Source organism: Sus scrofa, chromosome 3 (assembly GCF_000003025.6).
Source record: "Sus scrofa isolate TJ Tabasco breed Duroc chromosome 3, Sscrofa11.1, whole genome shotgun sequence".
NCBI classification, from domain to species: Eukaryota; Metazoa; Chordata; class Mammalia; order Artiodactyla; family Suidae; genus Sus; species Sus scrofa.
This window is the reverse complement of record NC_010445.4, coordinates 47,018,541-47,031,709: the sequence shown is the minus strand read 5'-3', so window position 1 is coordinate 47,031,709 and position 13,169 is coordinate 47,018,541.

Below are 13,169 nucleotides of genomic sequence, written 5' to 3'. Positions count from 1 at the left end.
CTTAGAAAAGGAAACACATACACACACCACAGAGAGTTCCCTGGAGGCTCCGCTGGCATTGTCACTGCCTTAGCTCGGGTCACTGTTGTGGCTTGGGTTTGATCCCTGGCCCAGGAACTTCCACATGCTGTGGATGCAGCCAAAAGAAAAGAAAAGAAAAACACAAAAAACAAAAACCAGAAAATGGTCCCTATAAGGGGTGTCGAGTAGGGTGGGACAGGGTGTGGAGGAGGGAAAAGAGCAGGGAAAGAAGAGGAATGACACTCCCATTCTGCCTTCTATGAAATATGAAATAACATGCAGTATGGATCTATATGTAATAATATAGAACGAGGAATACTTGGAAATACACTGTGTCAAACATGACTCTTACCTCACACCATATATAAAAATTAACTTGAGCAGATCAAAATCATAAATGTAAAAACCAACAACTATAAAATACCTAAAAGAAAACATAGGGGAAAATGTTTGCATCCTTGAGTTAGACAAAGTTTGCTATTTGTTTGTTTTCTATTTCACGGCCGCACCTGTAGCATATGGAAATTCCTGGGCTAGGGGTCAAATCAGAGCTGCAGCTGAGCTCTCTGCCATAGCCATGGCAACACCAGAATTGAGCCGCATCTGCAACCCATGCCACAGCTTGCAGCAAAGCGAGATCCTTAACCCACTGAGTAAGGCCGGGGATTAAACCCACAACTTCACAGAGACTATGGCCGATCCTTAACCCGTTGAGCCACAATGGGAAATTCAAGGCAAAGTCTTCTTAGAACACAAAAGCACCAAACGTAAAAGAAAAATAGTGATAAACTGGATTTCATCAAAATTACAAACTTGTGCTCTTTAAAAGATATCATTACCAAAAAAGGCCAGCCACAGACAGAGAAAAATATTCCCAATATGTATATCAAAGGACTTGCATCTAAAATATGTAAACACACAATTCAACAATAAAATGACAAATAATCCAATTAAAAATGAGCGAAGGATCTGAATAGATATTCCTCCAAAGAAGATACGCCAATGGCCAATAAGCATAGGAAAAGATGTTCAACATTATTAGTCAGTGGGGAAATGCAACTCAAAACTACAATGAGATACCACATCACACCCACTGGAATGGATAACATTAAAAAGCATTAACAAGCATTGTTCAGAACGTGCAGAAATTGGAACCCTCACAAGTTACTAGTGGAAATGTAAAACGGTACAGCTGTTTTGGAAAGCAATTTGGTGGTTTCTTAAAAAGTTAAACATAGAATTACATTATGACCCATCAGTTCTACTCAAAGGTATACAGACTCAGGAGAATTGTAAATATATATTCACACAAAAATTTGTACATGAACACTCATAATCGCAATGTTTACAATAGATAAAATTGTGGAAAAAAATCTGAAATATCCAGCAACTGATGAATAAACAAAATATGTTGTGCGTGTGTGTGTGTGTATATATATTCATACAGTGGAATATTATTCAGTTATAAAAAAGAACGAATTGCTGATTCATACTATAGCATGGATGAACCTTGAAAACGTTATGCTAAATGAAAAAAGCCAGTCACGAAAGACCATATAGTATATGATTCCATTTATATTAAACGTTCCACAGAGACAGAAAGTAGATTAGGAGTTCCCGTCGTGACGCATGGTTAACGAATCCGACTAGGAACCATGAGGTTGCGGGTTCGGTCCTGCCCTTGCTCAGTGGGCTAACGATCCGGCGTTGCCGTGAGCTGTGGTGTAGGTTGCAGACGCGGCTCAGATCCGGCGTTGCTGTGGCTCTGGTGTAGGCTAGTGGCTACAGCTCTGATTCGACCCCTAGCCTGGGAACCTCCATATGCCGCGGGAGCGGCCCAAGAAATAGCAAAAAGACAAAAAAAAAAAAGAAAAGAAAAGAAAGTAGATTAGCCATTGACTAGAGCTAGGAGGAGGATGGGGAGAAACTGATGATGACTCTGGGGACTTTGATGGGGTAATGAAAATGCTTAGAATTAAATAGTCATGACAGTTGGCACAACTGTGAATATGCTAAAAATCAGTGAACTGTACTCTTTTTTTTTTTCTGGCCACACCTGTGGCATGTGGAAATTCCAAGGCCAGGGATCAAACAAGCCCCACAGCAGTAATCAGAGCCACAGTAGTGAAAATATGTGATCCTTAGCCCACTGAGCCACAAGGGAACTCCATGAACTCTTTAAAAGAGGTGAACCTAGGAGTTCTCTTGTGGCACAGCACGTTAAGGATCCTGTGTTTTCACTGCTGCGGCATAGTTTTGATCCTTGGCCTAGGAACTCCATATGCTGCGGTTGTGACCAATAAATAAATAAATAAAAGAGGTAAATTTTATCTCTTTAACAATTCATTAAAAAAAGAGAAAAAGTAAAATTCTTACATTGTAAAAACTCTTACAGTATAATAAGAAGACAAACAACCCAATAAAACATGAGAAAAGATTTCAAATGGCACTTCCCGGACGAAGATTCATGAATGCCAATGAGCACATAAAGATGCTAAATATCATTAGTCATTAGGGGTATGCAAATTAAAAGTATAAAGAGAAGACCAGCCATAACAAATTTTGGCAGGGACACAGAGAAACTGGAACACGCATGCACGGCTGGTGGGAATCTAAAACGTTACAGCCATTTTGGAAAACAGTTTGTGGGTTACCTAAGAATATTTAAACCTATAGCTACCATATGACTCAGCTGTACCTCTCCCAGGTATTTACCTAAAAACACACAAAGGAACAAATACAAAAAAATCTTGAAAACATATTCACACAAAGATTTGTACATAAATGTTTACAGCAGCTCAGTTTGTAAGAGCAAAAACTGGAAGCAAATCCAAATGTCCCTCAACAGACGAATGAATAGACAACTGTGACACATCCATTCAATGGACTAATTCTTAGCGATATAAAGAAATGACCTGCTGATAAATGCAACATGGACAGATCTCAGAATCATTATGCTGACTAAAAGAAAAAAATAGTACATACTGTATGATTTCATTTGTGAAAAATCCTAGAAAACAGACTATTTTATGGAGACAGAAGATCAGTGGTTGCCTGGGAATTACAAGAAGCACAATGTAATTTTCATGGATGCTGAAATATTCATTATCTTAATTATAATGATGATGCCACAGGTTTATAACTTGTCAAATTGATTATATTGTTTTATTCAAATATTTGTTGGGGGTTGTTATTTCTGTTTTTGGGGGGTTTTTTTGGTTCTTCTAGTTTGTCTTTTTAGGGTCGAACATGCAGCATATGGAGGCTCCCAGGCTAGGGGTTGAATCAGAGGTGTAGCTGCTAGCCACAGCCACAGCCACGTGGGATCCGAGCTGCTTTTGCGACCTACACCGTAGCTCACCACAACACCAGATCCTTAACACTGAGCAAGGCCAGGGATCAAACCTGCATCCTCATTGATACTAATAGGGTTTGTTAACCACTGAGCCATGATGGGAACTCCTATTTCTGTCTGTTTAATTAAAGTATAGTTGATTTACAATGTTGTGCTAATTTCTGCTGTACAGCAAAGTGACTCAGTTTTAGACATATTTACATTCTTTTTCTATATTCTTTTCCATTATGGTTTATCCCAGGAAATTGGATATAGTTCTCTGTGTCGAATGTTAGTACCTTGTTGTATATCCATTCTAAATGTAATAGTTTGCATCTACTAATCCCAAACTCCCAGTCTATCCTTCTCCCTGCCCCCCAACCGTGGGGAACCACAAGTCAAATTGTTTTTATTTATTTATTTATTTATTTATTTATTTATGTTTTGCTTTTTGGGCCGCACCTGCCGCATATGGAGGTTCCCAGGCTAGGGGTCTAATCTGAGCTACAGCTGCGAGCCTACATCACAGCCACAGCAATGCAGGATCTGAGCTGTGTCTGTGACCTGCACCACAGCAACGCCGATCCTTAACCCACTGATCGAGGCCAGGGATCAAACCTGCAACCTCATGGTTCCTAGTCGGATTTGTTTCTGCTGCAGCACGACGGGAACTACAAAATTTGACTTGACTTTTTCTTTTTTCTGTCTTTTAGGGCCACACCCATGGCATATAGAGGTTCCCAGGCTAGGGGTCTAATCAGAACTGTAGCTGCCAACCTATGCCAGAGCCGCAGCAATGCAGGATCCGAGCTGCGTCCTTAACCCACTGAGCAAGGCCAGGGATCAAACCCGCTTCCTCATGGATGCTAGTCAAGTTCTCTAACCTCTGAGCCACAACGGGAATTTCCCAAATTGTTTTAAATCCATGCCATTAATTGTATTTTCATTGCATTCCAGTAAAGTTGGGCTGGGGAACTACATGAAGAAACAAAAATAGACCCAGGTAAAGATGTCAGATTGAAAACACATGTTTACTCTTGCTCTTTTCTGAAATCCCACTTCAGTAAGAGTAAAAGGAAGTTCCCGTTGCGGCTCAGCGGTAACAAACCAACCTAGTATCCATGAGGATGTGGGTTCAATCCCTGGCCTCACTCAGTGGGTTAAGAATCCAGCATTGGAGTTCCCAACGTGGCACAGTGGTTAACGAATCCGACTAGGAACCATGAGGTTGCGGGTTCGGTCCCTGCCCTTGCTCAGTGGGCTAACGATCCGGCATTGCCGTGAGCTGTGGTGTAGGTTGCAGACACGGCTCCGATCCCGCGTTGCTGTGGCTCTGGCGTAGGCCAGTGGCTACAGCTCCGATTCGACCCCTAGCCTGGGAACCTCCATATGCCGAGGGAGTGGCCCAAAGAAATAGCAAAAAGACAAAATAAATAAATTAATTAATTAATTAATTTAAAAAAAAAAAGAATCCAGCATTGCTGTGAGCTGTGGTATAGGTCACAGATGAGGCTCAGATCTGGTGTTGCTGTGGCTGTGGTGTAAGCCGGCAGCTATAGCTCTGATTTGACCCCTAGCCTGGGAACCTCCATCTGCCACAGGAAAAAGCAATTTAGACAAAAGAAATTATTCAGGAAGAACAAACATTAACCAAAATCTAACATCCTTAGAGGGGAATGAAACCATACCCACGAAACAAGGATAATTACTGCAAAAAGGGAACATTCAAAAAGCAGATCTTGGAGTTCCTGTCGTGGTGCATTGGAAACAAACCCGACTAGGAACCATGAGGTTGTGGGTTTGATCCCTGACCTTGTTCAGTGGGTTAAGGATCTGATGTTGCCATGAGCTGTGGTGTAGTTCGCAGACGCAGCTTGGATCTGGTGTTGCTGTGGCTCTGGTGTAGGCCAGTGGCTACAGCTCCAATTCAACCCCTAGCCTGTGAACCTCCATATGCCTCGGGTACAGCCCTGAAAAAGACAAACAAAACAAAACAAAACAAAACAGATCTCTTAGGTTGTAATAATAAGAAAGAAGAAATTAAAAACTCAATTGCAGGAGTTCCCATCATGGCACAGCAGAAACTAATCCGACTAGGAACCATGAGGTTGCGGGTTTGAGCCCTGGCCTCCATCAGTGGGTTAAGGATCTGGCATTGCCATGAGCTGTGGTGTAGGTCACAGATGTAACTCAGATCCTGTGTTGCTGTGGTGTAGGCTGGCGGCTACAGCTCAGATTAGACCCCTAGCCTGGGAACCTCCACATGCTGTGGGTTCGGCCCCCCAAAAACAAAACAAAACAAAACAAACACTCAATTTCAGGCTGGAAGATAAAGATAAGGGAAACTTGCAGAAAGTAAAGGAAGAAGGCAAACAGTCAAAAAATAGAAGGAAAAAAGATAAGAAAACGAGAGGACAAGTTCAGGGGATTGAACATCTGAATAACAGAAGGGCTGAAAGTGAGAAGAGAGAAAACCAAATAATTTAAGAAAATTCTCCAAACTGAAAGGTGAGTTTACAAAGGAGGGCCCAATGATAGCCCAACAGATAAAAAAAACTCAGGGAGCACCAGGAGCTCTGTCGAGCTTGGAGGCTGGAAGATCGGGGAGGCTCCACGTCATGAGGGATCAAAACGTCTTTGGGCTTCAACAAATTCTCAAGGAAAACTATCTCCACTGGCATTTCAGTACTCAGCTGAAATGCCCTATATGTGAGGATCTGAAAAATTTTCCCTTCCGGGTACCCTTTTTCCTTTGACAATCAAGGAGGAAATAAACCAGGACAGAGAAAGAATGGGATGCAGAGAACTCGGGTGGACATGGAGGGAATCCCAGGTAGGAGGAGAAGGCAGACCTCAGCACAGGTGGGCACCAAGCACAGCACCTCTGCCCAGCAACACCCCCTCCCCAGGGAGGATACAGTTAACAGCTGATGGGCTGAATATCAAGAGTCCCCGGGTGGCTCAGCGAGTTAAGGATCAGGCATTGCTACTGCTGTGGCTCAGGTTTCATCCCTGGCCCGGGGAACTTATGAAGGCCTCAGGCACAGCCAAAAAAAGAGATCACAATTAGCACAGAGAGTGGATTGAATTTGTGATAACACAGCAAACTAAGCAAATAAAACACCAAGTGCTCTAGGAAAACAAAAGGGTGTACAAGACAGTAGTGTCTCGTTTGTGAAAAACATTTCCATGTTCATAACAACAAAAATGCTAAATAATGCTGTAACTAAAATTTGCTGTGACTGCTTTGGGAGAATGAAGTGATAGGGAGGGTGGACAAAAGGGAAGGGAGAGAGGAATTTTCCTTTTTTTTTCTTTCTTTTCTTTTTTTTTGCTTTTTATGGCTGCACCATGGTATATGGAGGTTCCCAGGCTAGGGGTCTAATCAGAGCTACAGCTGCCAGCCTACACAACAGCCACAGCAATTTGGGATCTGAGCTGCGTCTGCGACCTACACCACAGCTCACGGCAACGCCAGCTCCTTAACCACTGAGCGAGGCCAGCATGGAACCTGCAACCTCATCGTTCCTAGTCGGATTCATTTCCACTGTGCCACGAGGGGAACTCTGGAATTTTCATATACAATTGTCCCTCAGTATCTGTGGGGGATTGGTTCTAGGAACCCCCCTCAGATACCAAAATCCTGGAATGTCCCTTATATAAAATGGAGCAATATTTGCATATAATCTATGCACTTTCTCCCATACACCTTAAATCATCTCTAGTTGACTTAAAATACCTAATACGATGTAACACTGTGTAAACAGTTGCTGCCCTTTTTGGAACTTCCTGGAATTTAAAATGTACATATTTTTTTCAATACAAGTTTGGTTGAATCCACGGCTGTAGAATCCAAGGATGTGAAAGACCAGCCGTGGTACCTAAAATGAAAAGTCAGGGTGTGGTAATACAATCCTATTATTTAGAGACCTGGAGGGAAATACCAATATAACCCCTGTGAGAGATGAGACTGGTTGCTCCTGGGCAGGAAAAACAGTAGGATAGAGGGTTTTGCAACAAACTATAAGAACTATTTGTCTATTTATTTATGTATGTATGTATGTATGTATTTTCAGGGCCAAACCCTCAGCATATGGAGGTTCCCAGGCTAGGGGTCAAATCAGAGCTACAGCTGCCAACCTACACCACAGCCACAGCCACATCCACGCCAGATTGGAGCTGCACCTGCAACACCACAGCTCACGGCAACACCAGATTCTTAATCCACTGAGCAAGGCCAGGGCTCAGACCCCAGTCCTCATGGATACTAGTCGTGTCCATCACTGCTGAGACACAACTGGAACTATTTGACTTTTTAGATATGCAAACAATTCAGGTGTCCATTGATGAATAAAAAAGATGTGCTGTCTATATATACATGTGCATGTGCGTGTGTGTGTGTGTGTGTGTGTGTGTATACATCTTTTTAAAAAATTTATTGCAGTATAGTTGATTTACAATGTAGTATTAGCTTCAGGTTTATAGCACCATCTTTCTTCATCAAATTCCCACCTCCCTAGAGTGGGAATGGGATTGGCCACCAGGAGCAGCAAGGCAGCAAATCAGAGCTCTGCCTCCTTGTCTCCACCTCAGTCCCTCCCAGCTATACACCCTGCGTCCAGGCTGGGGGCCTCCTCTCCCCACCAACCTGTACACACCCACACAGGCTGTGGTCGTCTGACCCATTTCCTCGCTCGTGGGTGTATCCATAGGTCATGATGTCAGTGACGGCTTTGAGGGAGGGGGTGCTGTCCAAGGAGACCACAGCGAACTGTCGGTTTCAGTGAGCCATAAAAGTCTTTGCAGCAGCCTCGGTGGCCTGAGAAACAGCTCCCAGCAGGCGGCACAGCCCTGCCCCCTGCTGCTGCCACAATGAAGTTCAGGCCAGGTGACAGTGGCCACACAGGGAAGCCGTTCTGGACTCCAAAAGGGGCCATTTCTTTTGAAAAGTCACTCTTAAATTGAGTTCTCTGCCATCTCCTCTCCTTGTGTCCCCTCAAAACTCCTAGTTTTGAAGTCCTAACCCCCATACCACAGACCATGAGCTTATTTGGAAGTAGTGCCCCTGTGGACGTCACTAGTTAGGTTCAAATGAAATCATACTGGAAGAGGATGGGCCTGTCATAACTATGACAGGTTTCCTTACAAAAAGGGGAAACTTGGACGCAGACATGGGTAACCAGGGAGAACACCACATGAACATGAAGGCCGGGATGAAGGCTACCAGTGTCGCCTACCTGCAGGAGAGGCTGGTTCAGTTTTTCCCTCTCAGCCTAGGAGGAGGCCAACCCTGCTGCCACCTCAATCTCCAGCCTCCAGAACTGGGAGACATTATGTTTCTGTTATTCCAGCCACTCAGTTTGTGGCACTTTGCTATGACAGCTCAGCAAATGAGAATATCCCCTGGCATTTTTGCCTTTTTAACTGAGTCCAGAGGCTTTGAAGTAAGGCACTTAAAGTTGTAGGTATGTTTTAGCTATAAATCGGCAAAGCATGCCCCATTTCTCTTCTCTCCTTCCCTCAGCAAAATGACCTCTGAATTTTCATTGGGCAGATGGCTGCTCAACATATAGAATATTTCTCAGTGGCTGGGTGTGGTCTTCTGCCTAAATTCTGGCCCCTGGGCTGTAAAGAGAGTGGCAGTGTGTGCCACTCTGGGAAGTGTCCTCAAGGGGAGAGAGCTTCTCTCTTCCTCTTGCTCCTTCTTGCTGGCAGGGCACAGATATGCTGGCTGGAGGTGGGGCAAACACAGCCCCACGATGTTCACCTGCTAGGGAAGAGTCCCAGGCAGTCTTGGGCTCCATGTTCTAGGAAGAGCACTGACAAATTATAGTATATTCAGAATTATTATTCAGTGCTTCTTGGGTCTCATCCCTGGAGATTCTGATGTAACTGGGATTCTATCCCCTGTGATGTGGGACAGGCTGCAGAAGCCAGAATCTGGGAGGATCACAGAGCTAACATGCCCACCCTGGACTGGCTACATTCAGAAAAGAACATCAGTGTCAGTCTTGTTTAGGTCATTCTGTGGGTTTCTGTCCTTCAGGTCTGAACATAGTCCTAACTTATGTGCGTGGCAGAATTTCAAGATATGATAAAGTGCATTAACCATAAAAACGCCCAAAATTACCACTTTCAAACATCCATTCTACCTTTTTAGATGTAGTTAGGCTCTTTAAAAATAGATAATAAAGTTAGGTTACTTATAAGTCATCTGACTTTTTTTTTTTTTTTTTTTTTTGCTTTTTAGGGCCACACCTGTGGCACATCAAAGTTCCCAGGCTAGGTGTCGAATCAGAGCTACAGCTACCGGCCTACACCATGGCCACAGCAACCTGGGATCTGAGCCACATCTGCGACCTATACCAGAGCTCACGGCAATGCTGGATCCTTAACCCACTGAGTAAGGCCAGGGATTGAACCTGCGTCCTCGTGGATACTAGTCAGATTCGTTTCCACTGAGCCAAGATGGGAACTCCTGAAATTTTTTTTTCTTTGCTTTTTTAGGGCTGCACCCATGGCATATCGAAGTTCCCAGGCTAGGGGTCGAATCAGAGCTGCAGCTGCCAGGCTACACCACAGCAATGCCAGATCTGAACTGCATCTGTGACCTACACCACAGGTTGTGGCAAGGCCAGATTCTTAACCCACTGAGCAAGGATGGGGATCGAACCCCCATCTTCATGGATACTAGTCGGGTTTGTTTCTGCTGAACCACAGCGGGATCTCCTGAAGAAAATTTTAAGTGCATTTGTGGACCAGAATCAACCAGAATGAGGTTACTATTGCAAATGTGACAGTGTGTGGCCTAGGAGTTCCTTTGGAATGATGGTTTGTTGTTGGTTTTTTTTTGGTCTTTTGTCCTTTTAGGGCCACACCCGTGGCATGTGGAGGTTTCCAGGCTAAGGGTCTAATCGGAGCTGTAGCCACCAGCCTACACCAGAGCCACAGCAACGCCAGATCCGAGCCTCATCTGCAACCTACACCACGGCTCACGGCCACGCCGGATCCTTAACCCACTGAGCGAGGCCTGGGATCAAACCCACAACCTCATGGTTTCTAGTCAGATTTGTTTCCGATGAGCCATGACGGGAACTCCTGGAATGATGTTCTATCAAGTACACTGAGGTTGGTAAAAACACGCACATTTTACATTAATGTCACTTCCATCCATGGGCTATTGTTTTTAGAAAGTTTCAGGCTTATTAGAAATAAGAGCTCTCAGATTGTATGAAGGATATTTCCATTTTGAAAAGAATTTCCAAGATCCTGTCCTACAATGCTGGGTATAGAAACTGGTTATTTTGTAATTCAACATTTTAAAAAAATGCTACCTCAAGATGTCCCCAAGAAAACAGCCCCATCTCTTTATATTTGGAAACATGGTATGGAGTACATCCTACAGTTTTCAGGAGAGAAATTATGCTTCTGATACTCATAGAAAGAGCACCGTCAAACAATCGGCGATTGGATGATAGAACCAGGGGGTAGGGGGAGGCGTAAACCACATAACATTTAACAAGGATGGATAAAAAGAAAGCCCATGATCTAGGTTCCAAAGGAAGCTGACCACCCTGAGGAGGAACCTAGCACAGCAGTATTTACAGGAAACTAACCTGTTTGAAACCACCGCTAGAGGTCTTTTTTTTTTCCATTTAATTTTTTTTTTTTTTTCGCTAGAGGTCTCTGTAGCGGTCAAAGCTAGGTCTGCATCCTGGCTCTGTCACTTCCTGTGTGACTTTGAGCAAGAAAATTACTTAACCTCTGATGCCACTTCTTGCCTATGAAACAGAGAGAGCTACATCCTTGCAGGGCTCTTGTAGGATTCGATGAGATCCTGCATAAAGCATGAAGCACAGGGTCAGGCACAGCAAGTGCTTGGGAAGTGATATTATCAGCTGATTCCAAGCCCAACAGAAGACAACAGTGTGACAACAAATTAGTAACACCTTAGGTCCTAATAGTAGTATGCAGATCAAGGAGCTTGCGGCTTACTCTGTAGCCTTTAGATAGCATTAACACGCACCACTGTCACCACCAGCAATTCTAGTGTAACTGGCCTGGGTGAGGCCCAGGGATGGGTTTTCAAAGCTTCCAGGCGGAGCCAAGTTTGAGAACCTGTGTCACACTACCTATCGAAGGCAGCCATGAAGCTGCAGCCATGAAGCTGCATTGTTCTTATAATGACACTAATCCCATCACAGTGCATTACGAAGGGTAGGCACTTAGCTGCCATTGACAATGGACACAAATGCAACATGATGCTTAATTGGATCCTGAATTTGGGAGCAGAGGGGTGTAGTAAATCACTTAGGGGACAACTGGGGAAAATTTTAATATGGATTAAATTATTAGACATTGTGACACTGCTTACCTGTGTGCTAATGGCACTGTGATTACAAAGAAGCATTTTGGAGTTCCCGTGGTGGCATAGTGGTGGCAAACCTGACTAGTATCCATGAGGACATGAGTTCCATCCCTGATCTCACTCAGTAGGTTAAGGATTGCCGGCATTGCCACGAGCTGTGGTGTGGGTCACAGACGTGGCTCAGGTCCTGCGTTGCTGTGGCTGTGGTGTGAGCTGGCAGCTACAGCTCCAATTCGACCCCTAGCCTGGGAATCACCATATGCCACGGGTTACAGACAAAAAATAAAAAAATAAAGAAGAACTTCAAGTGTTTAGGGGTGAAATGTATTTGTAACTTACTTTCGAGTGGTCCTGAAAAACGTATTAATCTACTTAAGCCACCATAACCCATAAAACATACACAAACTGAGTGGCTTTAACAAGAGAAATTTATTTCTCAGTTCTGGATGCTCAATGTCCAAAATTGAGGTGCTGGCCGATTCTGTTTCTGGCAAGAATCCTCTCCCTGGCTTACCAAACAGCTGCCTTCAGTGTCCTCAGTGAGAGAGAGGCAGGGCAAGCAGCCCCTGGCAGTTCTTATAATGACACTAATCCCATCACAGGGCCCACCCTCCTGACTTCATCTAAACCTACCACCTCTCAAAGGCCACATCTCCAATACCGTCACATGGGGCTTGGGGCTCCAGCACAGACTTTAGGACATGGTCCAGCCACAGCAAAGCGTATACAGGAAGAAGATAAAGCACACCTCACAGCAAGTTGTTAGTCGGCAAAGTTAGGGGAAAGATGCACAACATTTTATTTTTGTTACACTTCCAAATTTTCAATCTGTATGAAATTGTTCAAAACTAAAAAGTGGAGGATTTTTGAAGCTGCTGGTGACATAAAGCCTGGGAAAAAGCTCAGTCACAAGAGCACTGTCTTCAAGAACATGAGGTGCTATTCCATGGAGGATTTTCTAGTGTTGTTCCGAGGAGCAAGGGGCTTGATCCATCGGGAGATGTTATGAGGTCCATGTGGTCTCGATGTAGAGGTTCCTTAAAGCTGGAGCCATTCAACAAGGGAAAAGTTGTTCTCAGTAACAACTCAGAGCTTCTCCACAGAAGTGTTCACACAGACCCTGGAGAATGGCGGGGAGCTACGCAGGGGCCTCCACGAGCAGCAGGTGAAGGCCAGAACCACCAGCTCTCCAGACGTCCGTGAGACAGACAGGTGTACAACCTGATAAGCTGCCCGCCAGCAGAGATGCCTTTCCAGTGAGGAAAGAGCTCTGTAGTTTGGGTATGCATCTGTGTTCCCCTCGCTGTCTCCCACAGGAAAAACCACAAACTTAAAATCCATGTTATGTGCAAAGTGTCTCTAAGGTATCGAATTACCTTGTGTGCACAATCCGCACTCCAGCAGAGGTGCCTGTGTGCTCTGACTACCCCCCTGTGGTGGTTCTGA